Source organism: Mastomys coucha, unplaced genomic scaffold, assembly GCF_008632895.1.
Source record: "Mastomys coucha isolate ucsf_1 unplaced genomic scaffold, UCSF_Mcou_1 pScaffold21, whole genome shotgun sequence".
Taxonomy (NCBI): Eukaryota; Metazoa; Chordata; class Mammalia; order Rodentia; family Muridae; genus Mastomys; species Mastomys coucha.
The window spans coordinates 145,995,569-146,012,619 of NW_022196904.1; positions in this window are offsets into that span (position 1 = coordinate 145,995,569).

The window sequence follows — 17,051 nt, forward strand, 5'->3', positions numbered from 1 at the left end:
TCAAATAGCTTTGACCATAGCAGGAAGTCTGTATCCAAAAATCGTGCCTACAATTCATTTCTTGGTACTGCAGAACTATTAACTCTCAGCTTAGGTATGATAGAGGTAAAATCCTTTGGTGATGTGAGGGTCATTGAAGTACAGCCTTATTACAATGAAACCCAATGTCTAAAAATTGTTCTTATTTTGGGTTTGTACCACAGTAAGAGCCAAGATTTTAAGCTCTACTAAATACAAAACAAACAAACAAACAAAAGGACTTTATATATCTATGTTCATTTAAGGAAATAGTAGTGATATATTATTTTGAAATATACAGTTAATATATTTGGAGTTATTTAAAATTTATATTGAGAAAACATGTATTTTCAGTATTGCTGTAGACAAGCATCTACATAAGACTGTTAAATTGATTGTTGTTTTATATCAAACAACTTTTATAATATGTATTTTTATTGTTATAATGTTTTATAAATTTTAAGTAATATGACCAAAAAAGATATTGTAGGCATTGAAGGGGGGTCTCTGGGAGGAGTTGGGGTACAAAAGGGAAACAATAATGTGATTTAATTCTATTTACTTAAAACATGTTTTTAAATGTTAACAATTTTAGATAAATTGAAATCTTGTAACTTTTCTCATCATAATGAAATAAAAGTTAAAAAAAAATAGGTTATAGGTTGAAAAGCTTGTTAAGTTAGAAAGAAATGCATAATAAATGCACCAACTCTACTGGTCACAATGAACCTCACTTTCCTAAATGCACGAAGATACTTACATTAGCCCACAGTGAAGGGAACTCATGTACCACGAAGTCTATCTGTAAATAACATGTTGAATGACTCATGAAATGTTCTGTATCGAAAATGACAAGATATACACATGAGTAATTTTTTTTTGTACTATTATAAATAATTACCTGTTGTAATTTATCCGTTGGAGACTGGTGATGGTCTCTATTTATATTCAGGCTTCCAACATGGGCATCTTGAGCTGGTAGGGGCAGCTCCTAAGAAGAATGGAGACGGAGGTTGGCTGAGGAGCGAGCTGAGGAGCAGCTCCTGTTCTCTGTGTCATGGTGTAGAGGCAACACTCTCACTTTTGCTCATATCAGATGGAGATGTGTGCAAACTTTCTGACAAGTGAAACCTTCTTGTCACAACCCTACCTCTGTGCCAGACTCCAAACCACCCTCCGCATCCCTAATGCGTTTCTGTGATGGGACTGGAAGGACCCTATAGCTGTTGGGGTGGGGCAAAGTGAAGAGGGGTTTGCAAGCCCTGAGGTGCAGCTTTGCTCTTTGCCCTGATGGGGCCCGTGCACACAGCTTCTCTGTGTCCTGCCTTTTCTCTAGGCAGGAAGCAGGGCAGTCAAGGTGGCTGTCTGCTTCTCCTTTGTCTTAATCAAACAGTGAATCAAATGCGGATGTTAATGCAAACACCGGTCTTCTTATTTCATTTCAGCGCTGGAGGTGTCCCTTGGCAACGCAGGGTCCTGGCGCCCTGATGGACTGCAAAACCAATGTTTATAAACCATCCTTTCTTCCAGACTTGCATAATGGACTGGAGATTTTTCTCTTATCGCTTCACAAAGTCCACAGCCCTTTTCTTTCTTTGGCCTTTCCAGCCATTTGCATTTAGAAGTAGAAATTCCTTCAGGACCACACTAGAAACTGATGGAGCTGTATCTTTTTTTTTTTTTTTTTTAACTCTTCAGCGGCAGAGTCCTTTCCCTCAGTAAAATATTATGTGAGGCACCCCCACATTCAACCAATCAAAACTGAGTCGCTGCAAATGAAGTGGAGGTGGAGAACCTGGAAGACCCTCGGGAGAAAGGCCTGCCTCATCTGCTTCCCAGTGGCTCTTGGTGCATCAGCGCTGAGTGTGCTTTGTGGAAGGGTTTGAGACTGCTCTTGCCATCCTTTCTGCTTTCTTGAACAATGCAGACAATCTTTGTAAGCAGACCTGCCTCTCTGTAGTTCCCTTCTGCACATCTTCCTGGGATTTCTTACAGGCCAGGCTCACTAAAATACTAGCACTAGGCCTTTGGCATGTTTGCCAAAATGGTGACTCAATCGTTTACTAAAGTCAGAGTTGCTGAAAAATTGTCATTTCCTTAAGGCAATATCACCCAATAACTCATATAAAGAATGCCTGAGTCACAAGAAATAGGGATCTTTATCTAAAACTCATACTTTGGCTGTCAACCATGTGTTTATGGAGATCCTAGAAGAGCCTGGGACTACATATTATTTGTTAGCTAAGTTTCTCTTTGCAAGAACCATTTTCATCATACACTTTGATGTCACTGTTGAATTAACCAGGGAACAATGTATGTAGAGGAAAAAAAATCGCATGAACTCTTCACCAGACAGTATGAAGTACTCATCAGCTCCTTCTAGCCTAAAGGCAGATTCCGCTGACAGATTCCACCGGCAGGGTCTTAAGCAAGGTGACATTTGGGAATGGCGCTCTTCTTGGTGCTTTTTGAATGTGATCAAAGTGTCTTCCATCAACAGGGTGTCCTAGGAGCTGTAGCCAGGGACATGTGATGCCAGCTCTTTGGGTCTCTCTACAAGTTTAATCTTTTCCATTCCAGCAGTTTTGAAGGCAGCATATTTGAGTCCTTTATTAATAGTTAAACAAGTTGTGAGCATTTTCTCTGGGTTACATGTAGATGTATAACACAAATATCGTACTATCCACATCTATAGCTATACACACATAAACTCAGAGTGCAGGCCGTGAGCCCACCCCAAAAGCTGCTGAGCCCTGATGCTGACTCTATCAGTCATATCTCTGCAAGAAGAAACGTAGGTAGAAAAGTATATATTCAGGTAATATATATGTTTTTATACATACACTGGTAGTCTACCATTAAACAAACATGCTTATAATGAAGTCTTTAACATGGATGTTAACTTTTTGTCATGAAACCTAATCAGCTTCCTCAGGCACTATGTTTCTATTGAATTTTGAGAAACTTCACCTCCTCAATATTTCAGTTCCCCCTTCATTCAAATGCATTCTAACTCCACTCATACTAGCACTGTCCACATTTTCTTCACTGACAGAAAAGTTCTAGGGCAGGAGTGAAGTGCATGTTTCATTGAATCTTTGAAGGTATTTTAAAGAGAACCTGTTATATTTATGTATCACAGCTGTGCCACAAAACTGTTGTGTGACTTTGTAACACAGTCTCAGATACCCTAGAGCATTAGTTCTCAACCTGTGGGTCACCATCCGTTTTGGGGATTGATGGAACCTTTCACAGGGCTCACAAATCATATATTCTGCATATCAGACAATTCCATTATGGTACATAATTGTAGCAGAATTACAGCTGTGCAGTAGCAGCAATGCAATAATCTTATGTTTGGGGGTCACCACTACATGAGGAACTGTTATAGCACTAGCAAGGAAACTGCTGTCTTAGTGGGAGCTGAAGGTAAGATGTAAAATTCGGTTTCCTTCTCTTTTCATGTGCATAGGAATCTCTAGAGAAGAGGCAGAATCTATGAACCCGAAGTTAGCCATTTATTCTGTTCTCCTTCCCGCGTCTATTGTTCCCTTTTCTCCTCATCTTTCTCCTTATCGTCCTTCTCCTTATCGTCTGGAGGCTTGGGGTTATGGAAGTCACTGGGATGCTTCCAATCACGGCAATAAGGGTATGTGAATCAGTCTGGCCTTGATGCTTACTTTTACGATAGATGTCAGACATCTTAGCTCCTTCCCCCCATCCTCAAAGGAAAAGAGAAACTCACTGGCAATTTGTTTCTACACTACAACAATTGAAAGGTTAACCTGGCACGGGATTCTTTTCACTCATCTCCAAAGAGCTCATTTTCATGTCATCTCTTTGTGGAGTTACAACCCTCTAATACAGCTTTATATGAGCATTTTCCGGTCTCTAGCTCTCGTTCAGATGTTTAATAGCAGAGTATTAACTCTAGCTAACTATTGTTCTTTTGGGTACACACATGGAGACCCATACCTGTGCAGCGTGAAGGTAACACAGAGGTGTGTGTGTGTGTATACACACATATATACAATGCTTATAGAATCTGGACAATTTTTTTCATGCCTGTATCTCTATTGTTAATATTAAACCTTATTCACTTCTATGAAAACGGACAAATAATAGAACATATATAAAATTTAAGAAATTCTGCCACTCAATATAGATTGGAAAAGTTTGGAGAGATAGAGATAAGAACCAGAAGCCCCAAAAGATAATATTTGTGGCTTTTCAGGTGGACAGAACACATCATTTGTATTTACAACAATGCTCCACTCACTGTCAAACACTAGATGTTATCAAACATGAGTTCAGAGTGACAACTCACACGGAAGGCAGACACATTAAAATCCATTCTCATGTTGGGAGCATGGTTAATTATGCTATATTACATCGTATTAAAAGTGCTCTCTGGGGAAATGGATGTGGATTTTCTTGTGAGCTTTTTCCTTATTTTATCATGCTGAATGGGAAGTGTGGGGTTTGCTCTCTGACGTCATGCTCCCACAGTAAGGATCATTCTGCTTTGCTGATGAGTATCAGGAGAGCTGAACACAAGAGCTCCAGGATGCAGTGCGGGGTGGGCTCAGCTTGTGTCTGGTGAGTCTCTTCTGTGTCTCTCTCTGCATTACACAGTCAGTTCTGTCATCACTTACAAAGAGTCCAAGCTAAGGGAGGGGGGATCCTTGTCACTCAGGAGCTCATAGGATAACCCACAAGAGTGATACAAGTCTAGCTGTCAACAGGGCTTGGTGACAGTTATAAAAATGAACAAATGAGAATTCTGCGAGAGGTAGTTGCTGGGGAAAGATCTTATTTTTGATTAATTTGAAAATAATTTCAATATCATTTAACATTTTAAAGTAATATGGGGCTTACTTATTGCCTAACTTGAAATAATCATATGACATGTTCTCTTAAAAGTAAATGAAAAAAAAAAAAAGCTCCTAATTTCAACTTGGGAGGGCAAAGACTAGATAAGAAATAAGATTCTTCCCAGAGAGATATTTCTGTTCTTATTGGATGAAGACCATTTTTTAATGTTGTTCTTGTTTTTTTTAATTAAAAAAATTAAATTGAAATATAATAACATCATTTCCACATCTTCTTCCTCCCTTTAAACATCTACTATTATATCCCAACCAGCCTTCCCGTGTTTTTTCCTTTCCCTCCCAAGTTGATTGCCTCTTTTTCTGTGCTTATTATTGTTACTCACACATAAGCATAAATACATAAATATAAGCTGCTGGCTTCATTTAGTGTGGCCTGTGTGCATATGACCTGAGGGTTGGCCACTTTGTATTGCATAAAGACCTTTTATTCTGCATCAAGAAAAATGATGACAATCAGCCAGTGTGGGGCTGGCCTGTGCAGTGCTGGCACCTACCTGGGTGGGTCCCTTCGTCACACTCTGGATGGCTTCACTGTCGGCCACCCGTCACCAAGCAGCACAGCCAAGCTCATATTTCCTGCTGACCTGTTTCTACTTTTCATAGCAGGACTCATTTGAAAAATCTGGAAAATTATCCAAACTGTACTTCCTGTATGGGCTTGGATGAAGACTGTGTATTCATCTTAACAAAACTGCGACTTCATTTCAAATTCCACCTTGCCTGCAGGCTTTTTCCACACATATCCAAATAAATAAAGGAAGTGGGAGCTTTTCATTTTTTTTTTCCTTTTCTTTTGATATCCTCTACCAAGGCCTTTTCTTGTTAATTTTGTCAGCTAGTTGCTACTTAAATCTGACTTCCACAGAGCTGTGTGTATTTGCAGGTCGGCTTCATCAAACATTCATTGTTCAATACTGTGACAGCTGGTAGCAGACATGCATACTCTTCTCTTGTTTGGTTTTCTGATAAAGCCTGTCAAGAGATGGCTGACTATAACTGAATTTGTCACCCTCTCAGCAAGGTTACACTTCTTCTTACTATGAAATAAAACAATAAAACAACATTTCTAACCCCTCTCTTCCACAACCGCCCAATTTGACAAGCAAATACATGAGGTTTTAGCCAGAAGAAGAAAAACACACAAGGAAGAATGTAAAGATCGCCTGTGAGAGGCCCTGCTCAGGAGACACAGGAAGCTGTGGGAAAGGTCACAGCAGAGAGTGCCAGGCTTGCGTGCAGCTCAACTGAGCGGCTGAACTCTGCCAAGCATGCTGCAAATCTAGTGAGCCACTAAGGCTAGTGCCCTGCGGGAGGATTCCACACTGACTCTCAACTTATTGGTGTGGTTTGTTGGTATGATAAGACCGGATACCCAAAAGAACATTGATAAAATCTGTCTCATATAGGGTGTGCAATTTGTAAAGTGAGTCGGTGCTGGAGTTAGAGTTGAACAACATCTTTCGATGGAACAAGGTGATAAACTCTCAAACCGCTCAGGGTCCTCCATAAGCAGCGGGAAGATTGACACTTTAATGAGCTTGTTTGCCTCAGGATTTCCAGTCACCTGGCTAGAGTCCTCTAATCTTCTCCTCTCTCTTCCCCCCTTCCTTTCTTCATTTTTCACTCTACAAAATATAGACATTAACAGTTACAATATTTAGATCAAATGTTGCTGTTAGTATCAAGTGGATCGATTTGACAAAATTAAGTCTTTTATTTCAATCTTTTACGAGAATTTGATACATGACTAATTTACATCATTTCCGTACCTCTCTCTCCTCTCCAACTTCTGTGCCTCCAACTCCCTCTCAAATTATTAATCTCTTTAATTACCCATATGTTTATATTATGTGTAACTCATTGAGTTGATTTATTGTTTCTCATATGTATATGCGCTTAGGGCTGACCATTTGGAATTGGATAACCTATCAGGAGGTTTCATCCTTGGGGAAGACCAATTTCTCCCCTTTCAACATTGACTCATTGCCTATAGTTTTTCATCTAGGGGTGAGATCTTATTCTATTTACCTCATCTGCACTGCCATATGCAGTCATACAAGTACTGTCTAGGCAACCACATTGTTGAGTTTTCATGCGTGCAGTTTTCTTGTCACACATGGAAAACACTAGCTCACAATAGATACTGTGGTCCTCCCTCACTGACAGTCTTACTCTTCTTGATTCTGCAATGTTCTCTAAAGTCTTAAGTGTGGGGTTGTGTTGCAAACAGGGGCCTGGGAATGTGGAGCCACCACTGGCCGGCTTGGTTCTCACAAAAGAAAGTTTTGAACGATAAACATATATGCAACATGTTTATAGATTAACTATTATTGCTTATAATGGTTATTCACGACTATCTCAGAAAGAGTATCTTAATTCATTATAGCTTCTATAATAAGATATCATAAAGAAGGTTGCTTCTAAGGAAGAAAAATTAATTTCTCCCACTCCAGAGACTAGGAAACCTGAGGTCAAGATGCAGAGAGTTCATAGGTAGATCTCTCTCCTTGCTGTAACCTCAAATGATAAAGGGATGAAACGAAGTCCCTAAAGGGCTTTTTATAAGGTATTAATCCTTAAGACCCTTCCCTCCTGACCTAACTCTTACACCCAGTAATAGCTGGGGCTGGGACAATTCAGAGCGAGGCTCAGAAGAAAACAAAACAAAGCATTACTTAGCAACTCTTCATATCTCTCTTACAGATTCTGCTTTAAACTTTTAAAAAAATGTAGCCAAGGTGTATTTAAGCTCCAGGCTTTAAGTTCCTTCTCTCCCCACACATTATGCACACATACATACACATTTCAATTTCTCTGCTGACATTTTCTACTTTTTTTCCCATTCACTCTTGTACTTTTCTTTATACCAGCTTAAAGTTGGTATGCTTAAGATCAGTCTAGCAATCTAACATCTAGACCATATCTCGACTGATGTTTATCAATTACGTTTCCTCTTGAGAAGGAGCCATATTTCCCTGGTTTATCATGTAGTGAGTAATTTCAGATCACAGCCTACGTACCCATTGGGAATGGTGGTGATGACACAGTGCTTTTATTATTTCTGTGCTGAGTTTTCCTGTTTTTCAATCAGTCTGGTGCTTACATCCACCCTGTAAACTCTCCTTTGCAGAGAACTTGAATGCCGGCTCGGTTCTTTCAGGCTGACTCCAGCTTGTCCTACACGGATGTGGTTGAAGGTTTTCAGAGCCTCGAGCGGGGCTTTCTCAAAACCGCGAGGCTTCCCACTGATGCCGTTTCTGGAACACCACCTACTCTCCAATGGTTGCGATGGCTGCCACTTCTGCTCTCTGCTTTTGTTGGAAAAAAATAGCACAAGTCCCTTAAGTATGGGCTTCCCTCAAGCCCTGTGTGTGAGCTCACTCCTCAGCACTTGCTGCAGTGGGCTTTGTGTTTTGTTGAGTTTCCAGCCAACATTTGGAGGATGGGGCCGCTGGGTGTCAATGTGGGAGGAACTCAATCACGTTCAAAGTGGAACTCCACACTAGTTGCTCTTATGACTCATTCTGACACATTTACTGGATTGAAGGCCTTCAGGGGTCAACATTCAGGTTACTTAAGAGTATTTTATCACTATTGACCTAAGTTGTCAAACTATGTTTACATAGTCATTTATTCAGTTTCTGAAATGTCTCCTTTTCTTCTGGCTTGGCAAGGTTTTATTCCAGTGGTGTAACAGAAATGATTGAAAATAGAAAGAATATTATACAAATAGGGCCACAGGTGCTTAGTCAGTAGGTATTTTTTATTTTCACACAGAAAATAGAAGGTTAGAGAATCTTTAATTTTAAAAGTTGAAGACACCTCCCTTCCCTTGTGGCAAATGCTCTTTGGTCAATAACCTAATAAACATTTTACAAATTGAAAACAGTTTCTTAAACTACATTTAAAAAAAATCAGCTGTGAGGGGGCTGGTGAGATGGCTCAGTGGGACAAAGAGCGCTAACTGCTCTTCCGAAGGTCCTGAGTTCAAATCCCAGCAACCACATGGTGGCTCACAACCATCTGTAATGAGAATCTGATGGCCTCTTCTGGTGTGTCTGAAGACAGCTACAGTGTACTTACATATAACAAAAAATAAATCTTTAAAAAAATTCAGCTATGAAAAGACATATTTTAAGCCAGGTCTTGGTGACACATGCCTTTAATTTAGCACTGGGGAGATAGGCAGATCCCTGATTTCAAGGCTGGCCTGATCAATAAAATGAGTTCCAGGCCAGCCAGGGCTACCCAGTGAGATACTGTTTAAAAGAATAAGAATGAGAAATATTTAGTGGTTTAATTTTTAGAGGTTTTCTCAGTATTGGAGAGCACATCTTAGTATAGCTTCAATGGTTTAAGTTTTTATTTGTAATTTTAGGAGGTCAGAAATGTTTATGCATACATTGGTTTAGACTTTTGCATGTCTTTGTATATCTTAGAAAAGCTCCCTTCCTCCCCTGAGCCAGCTGATGTTACAGATGGGACAAGAGACTCGGAATTTATAAAAAGGCAAATGTGTCAAGCACTATTTTTTTTTTTATAGCTATTTTATTAGGCATGGATGATTTCTTCCTTCCTTCGTTCCTTCGTTCCTTTGTTCCTTCCTTTGTTCGTTCGTTCGTTCCTTCCTTCCTTCCTTTCCTTCCTTCCTTCTTTCCTTCCTGCTTTTGAAAGTGATTTGTCTGAAGAGTTGATTTTCAACACTGTCATTAAACATGCCAGTATGTATATTTCTTAGCCCTTCAAATGCAGAGGTCGTTTCGGCTGCCTTCCTAAATTAGGTTAAAAAATAGCTATAATTGGTCTAACCTCTGTTCTCCTTATTGGGTTGGAGAAATGGTATGCTTTGTCTGTATTTTAGAAAGCCTTTTGGTTTTCTGCTCTGCCCTTCTAACTCTGTGACTCACTGCACACTCATCCCTAGCCCACTCACAGCTGCTTCACTCCCTGGACGTGACAGATTCACTGTGCCTCTCTAATTGACACTTCTTATTTCTCTCCAAGCACTTTTAGCTACAGTTGATACTAATTACTGGGAGATAACTTAATTTCAAATTCATCTACTTACTACGGTTGATGTATACCCCCAAGATGCTTTGTGGCATGTTCATAGCCATTCATGGGTGATCTCAGAGTGCCGAGCGTTTAAAGGACTTAATATCTTTCCACCGAGGAGAGTCAAGGCTATGCTTGCCTGTTTCACTGGCTGCACTTAAATGATGTCTTTCTGGTAACCATGTTAGTGCCACCTTCCCATTTTGTGCTTCCCGTTGCTGATTCCTCTGTTTAATGTGTCCTTCAAATGTAACCTTGAGTGTTCTCTACAGCTCCAAGAGCAAGAAGCTGCATTGTTTTGGAGGGGAGATGTGTTAATTTGGACATGAGTCATAGTTTTTTTGCTCAACATGAATTTAGTGCTGAGAGATCAGCACTAGACAGTGAATGAGGTGGCTTAGCGGACCTGCAGAAGCGGACGTGCAGCAAGGTTAGTTAGTTAGTAGGTGATGGAAATGAGTGTTCAAAGGCTCACAGGATCCGAACCTTGTACTCTCCTCAGACCAGTGATTTAACATTCATTTTTTTTTGTGTGATTTTTATAGACCTTGACTTTTTCTCTCTTACCTCTATCCCTCTTTTCCTCCCTCCTTTCCTTTGCAGAATTTCATCTATGACCTACCTTTTAAGCTTATATTAATGGGTCTCTACAGAACCAAAGTTTTAGTTTAGCTTTCATCTTGACATCTTCAAAATCTTGGCTTAGAATTCTCTAAGCTTCATTTGTCCAGAGCCAAGGATCTGCAGACTTGTATGTTAAGATGTCATACGCAATGTAAATGCAAGCAGCATACCATGAAATTACTTATGATACTTATGATTTTTCTTTCATTGCCAATAGTCCTTTATCGGTTTTCCCTGTCTTTATTTGCTGTCTCTCAGGTATGTAAGATAGAAATCTGAACTCCATTGTCTCTGTTTCTCATTGTCCCAGTATTGAACCAAGTCTTTCAAATAACCCTTGCTAATACTTAAATTGATCATAGTCTTCCCATTCCTATGTTCACTGCTGACCATTATTATTTTTATTACACCAAAAAAGGTGGGACATTAAAAATGACACATTGGTTACTTAAATAGAAACCTTCTGAATTAATATTAATGACCAATCTTCTGGTGTTAGACTTTAAGACTGATGCCTTACTGTTTTGAGTAAAAAGCTAAGGGTTGAAATTCATTGCCATCTCTTTCATAGGGACAGTGCATGATTCTCTGATTCTCATTTCTTTTCTTTTTTTTTAAAATATTATTTAACTACACTTGCAAAGCATTATTTATGGTGCCATTTGGTTGTAATCCCCTGATTTAGTTTAGTTGTGAAAGTCTGTTAATTTTCTTTTCTATGAACTAGGCGTTAGTTACAAGGAATGCTCATAATATAAAAAAATAGTGTTTAGACACTTGACTTTATTTATATATTTATATAACTTATTTTTAAAGTTTTATTTTTGTTTTTATTTATGTGTACATGTTTATGTGATTGCATGCACGTATATGTGGGTGCCCTGGAGGTTAGAAGAAAGCATCAGATTCTCTATAGCTGGAGTTCTAAGATTTTGTAAATTGCCTACCATGGGTGCTAGGAACCAAACTTGGGTCCTCTAGAATAAGCATTAAGTGCTGTTAACTGCTGAACTTGCTCTTAAGCCCTGCCCTCCTTAAACAAGGTAGAAGCACACAGTTTGAAGTGGTGTCTGTGAGCTTAGAGAACAGACATAGCCTTATGTATTAATGCGAAAAGCTAGCAACAGGGAACTGGAATTATGGGCAAAAGAAGAGACAGCCTGGGTGGGTAGAGAAGGAAGTGTTCCCACAGTATGAGGAAAAAAGGCTGGTAATGCACAAGGTAGTTGTGAGAATAACAAGGAGGTCAAAAATCCCAGCAAAGGGAGTACACATGAGAGAATATGAGTAAATCAGATTGTAAAGGACACTGTGTTCATATTAAACCAGAGATAGGATAGGAAAGAAACAAGACGTCTCCTCTCTAGGAGTATTGCTTACTCCTCAGAGCTCACACAAAATATAAGCTGGGGCAACATTATAACAAATGAACACACACGGTTTAAAAATAGTTATTTCTTTAGTCCAGTATCAATTTTGTGAAGAATAGGATATTCACCAAGTTCGAATTTTGACAGAATTCTTGTAATTGAATGTGTCAAAAAATATTTTAACCATGCCACTGAGCTGTAAAACATAAAAACTACTCAAAACCCGCAAGCACCACTGGTCAGTTGACTACTCCTGGAAATCCTTTTGGGAAGGTTGTGTGCCAGAGAGTTTGGGGGCGGGTCTGGCTGTGGCTATCTTTGCTAGCCTTCTGAAACAGTGATTCCATGTATAAGCACCATATGAAATGATCGGTACAGTCCCAGGGGACATGAAAACACTCAGATATGGCTTGCACTGTCCTTGCTTTTGTCATGGAGACAGGTGACTGCTAAGAATGTGGCACCATTTTGGTATGAAAACTGCCACTTAAGGGAGCATATTTGTAGCAGAAAGGGCTGTTTCCACAGGGCAGCATATCTTCAAAGTCCCACTTTGCCCCAAATACAGAAGCACTGTGGGCCTCACATGTGCTCTTCATGTTTGAATTACTTTATGTTATATTTACTCAAGAAATTCTAGTCAGTCTTCCTCCTTTTCTTTCTCCAGTTCCTGGTAGAATGTCCCCTGATGATTGAGGAACTGTTTGAATTATATTTGGTAGTTACCAGTTATTGGTACCTTCAGAGGGACATTTAGGGATTGGTGTTAGAATCAAGATTGGCAAAGACAATTATGTGACTCTTTGGTACCTGTTTTCTCTGAAAGGCATTTTCAGGAATGGAACTATCTAGACAATTGTATACTTTAAGTGACTCCACATGTTCTTGTTTTACTTCATACTCATCGTTCACTTCTGGACATATGCGTCCCAAATGTCTGTTGAACATCTTCACAAGGTTGTCTAAACACTTAATGGTTGCTGAGTGCAGCATTAGAATATACCGTATGAAACATGCCATGCATTATGATTCTTGCCTGCAAGCATCTTGTAATCTCTCTGTAGCATCCGTATATAGTATGGTGTTAGCCCACTGTGAAAATGCAAATAATTGTTTTTAGAGTCCACACAGGAATCAGTCAATAACTATATAGTATTTCAGGTATTCAGATGCAGGTAAGATTTTCATTTTATATTCCATAAAGTGAGAGAAAAAAGGCAGGGTTAATGCAATTTTGATAAGATGTTCAAAGAAGTCTCTGTTAAGATATTTCAGAAAGATCTAGAAGTGAGAGGATACATAATACAAGTGTTATTTGTAGGGAGACAATTTGGGGCAAAAGGGAGCAGCCATCAAGCAAACAAAAACAAAAAACCCAAACAAAAAACAAACGAAACCCAAAAAACAAATCACAAACAAACAACAAAACAAAACACTACAAAAACAGAAACAAAAAAAGCTTGAAGAAGAAATATAAATAAGAATATAAACATCATGTAGATATATATACACACTTTTTATAGTACATCATCATACAATAATGAATATAACACACAAGGATAACACATATATTATTTGTATATTGTACTTAATTATAATACATTATATAATGTATATATTCAGAAAATGAATCAGTGCTTCCTAGATGACACACATTGTTATGTATGTTTTTCATATACTGAGTCACCTAATCCTTATAGGATAACTTATGCATGCTTATGCAAACACAGCACAGTTGGCTCTTTGGGCTGAGTCACTCTCCTATGGCTCTGTTCATTGTACTGTGGGGTGCACAACAACTGCCCTGGATACCTGTTATGTTGTGACAACTACAAATGTGTCCAAACATTGATAAGTGTTTTCTAGGGGACAAAATTGTCTCTGCATTGAGAGCCAGTGATGTGTTCCAACGAACAACTCCTGCTGGCATCTTGAGCTCACAGTCAGCAAGCACCCAAAGAGGAATGCTCTGATTAAAGCCACATTCTGAGTTGAGACCAAAACCCAAGCAGAAAGGTTCCAGCAATCAGGCTGGGAACTGTGACATAGCCTATTTTCTAGGCACAGAAGTCAGGCTTGAAGTGCTTGAAGTAGGGTTAGCTATGTAGACCGGCTTTGGGGTTACAAAATGACATCAAGAGGGGATAAGAGTGGGTAACTTTTTAATGAGTTTGTCTTCCTCTCTAAATTAGATAAGAAAGCATGGAATGGTTTGAGCAGGAGACTGACCAAATAATCAATTTGAATCCTTAGTGGAAGTGGATTAGACATGGTAGTGTAGAAACAGCAGTAGGGTACTGCCTGGTTTTTAGGGAACACAGCAGCAGCTCGGGACTTCAGTAGACAGAGAAATGATCTGGCTCAAAGTGATTGGAAGGGAAGTGGCTTAATGTTAAATGAGGACGAGGCATCCTGAAAACAACTGCTTTGGCTCTGCCAGAAAACATCTCTCCTGACTCTCATGTTGATGGCTTGGTCCTCAGTGTGGCTGTGTTCAGAAGTGGGCGCCCAGGAAGTGTTTTGTTTTTGAGGCTATTGCTGGAAAAGTGTGATACACTGTTTTACAGTAAATTTCAAAAGCTATGTAGTAGGAGAGAACATTACAAATAGCGTAATGAGATGAGCACATTTGCGTGCCATTACTCGGAATTGCTACAGTGCATGGCGGCGTTACTTTACTTCTCTGACACAGCGGTGTGGGACGTTTGCTTGACCAGCATCACCTCAGACCTGTCTGCCTGTGAAACTCCACTGCTTTCTCTCCTTTTGGCAGCGCTAATATTCATTTACTTGGTGTTCAGGCTGGGTTTAATTTCTATGGGGAGTGGGGGTGATATCCTCACCGTCTTTTGTGAATGGAACTCTCACTGCCAGTTTGTTGGGCACATGGGCAATTCTCCCCATTGCTTTTTCAATGAAACCTGAGATGCCATGCATGATTTTGGTACTCGTCCTTAACTTGCTGAGCTGAGGGCTATGCATCCCTTTCTCAGCACTGAACCTAGCACAAAACCTCTTAGACTTTCTCACCTGTGGTTCCCTTATGGCCTATAGTGATAAAGCTATTCAGATGTTTGGCTTGGTTACTTCCCGATCTCGATGATCTTGTTTTCTTTTCAACTCAACAATGAATTTATAAAATGCATTTTAGGTTTCACTTTGTCCCTTTCATTTTTCTATAATTTGGGTTGTGGTTGTAGGTAATAGAACAGTTCATTCTTTCTCGCCTAATTGACCATATCTTAACGTCTCCCATTCTCCAGAACATTTTATTATACACAGAAATCCAAAAATAAATCTTGATCAAAAGAATCTGCCCATCTTTTGCTTATATCAAGGCACTATTTGTGCATACAAGGATGAAAAGAAAAGTTTGGATGGTGTCACTGAATTCTCAAGCAGCAACATTAGGTTTACTCATGGTGAAGAATTGAGAGGTAGGCTACTTATTGTTCCATCTATCTACTACCAGTTTATTCTGCTTTTACAGTGTGAGGTGCTGGACTCCCATTTAACTACAGCCTTCAAGTTCTTGTAGACTTGACTGTTTTAATTCTGTGGAGATTAAGACTAAGAAGTTCAAAAAATCTATCTGCCAAACATAGATAAAAGTTTATAAATTAATAAATTCTACTGGAAAATTGCCTTTTCTGTAAAGATCAGAAAGTGATTTGGTTTTTATAAAATAGTAACAATGGAAATTAATAATATGATACACATTTTTTATGTGTACAGTAACATCTTGTATTTCTGGAGTGTTGGGCTAAGTCTGGGATGGAACACAGCATGTCTTGCAAGTACTATGCAAGCATTATCACTGAACTTTGTTTCCAGGTTCAATGCATTCATGTGTTTATAATCAAATAGAACAACTGGTCTATAACCTATGTTACACACACACACACACACACACACACACACACTCACGCAATATGTGTATGTTTAACAACTTGAATCATAGTCATAGATATACATCTTTTATGTAATAAAAACTAATCAATGGAATAAACTAAATTTCCTCATTTAAAAAGATGGTAAAAATGTTCTTAGGTTCCTGGCATCTATCACAAATGAAGAACCAAACTGGTTGTGATGTACAGCATCACTTGCACTATGTTATCTAGTTCATAATAGCCCTGTTAGCTGGGCCCAGAGATGAACCACAGAGTGAAACTTCTCAACCCTAGAGATGCAGAAAGTACTACAGTATCTCCTCTTCCCCAGTATCTCACACTGGGAGGTTTGAGCTGCGACATCCTTTATGATTTCCCAACCCCTGAATAAGTGACAGGGTCAAGCATTTGTTCTTTAGGAGAGCTTCCTCACTCCAGACTGATCTTAGGATTCTCTAGCATCTTTATAGTGTGTTTGTGGTTGATGCAAATATGGTTTTTTCTTTATGATAAACACTACATTGTCATAAGGAAAAGAACACCGTACAATAGAGAGTCATGCGATTTTTCTATAATGTGTTAAACAGTGTGGAGAAAAGGAAACATTTATCTGAACTTGGAAGTGAGAAGCCAAGGCAATAATCCTTAGCTGGTGGTGTGACCGACTAGCAACTCTCCATTGAAGCCACTAGCTATTACTACTAATTATATTATATTGCATTGTATTATATTATATTATTCTATATTTCATCCTTGACCTGAGCACTTTACATTATTATATATAAAGTCCAATCATATATTTTAGAGCCCTGGATAGGCCTCTGACAATCTTCGTTTCCAGTAACTAGTCTGTGTCGTTACATAATTAGAGCAGTTAAACATGGGGTCCAAGCCATGGAAGAAGAGTAATGAGTCCAAATCACAAGTATAATGATTGAGGCATCTTGAAAAGCTTTACTAAGAAACAGAAAAGGGACAACACCCAGGGGAAGCTCCACTCCCAGGTGCTCTGACACACCCAGGATCAGAGGTAAGCAGGAACCAACATCTGTCCCAACACTGGGAGTAACTGGAACCAGTAGGACTAGGCACTTAGGAACTCCGCCAGCCTAGTGACTCCAGTTCCTTCCTGTCTATCTGGGTTAGTGTTCTGAGCAGACCTTGGGCACAAGCTCTGCAGCCAGTCCCACAACACAGAG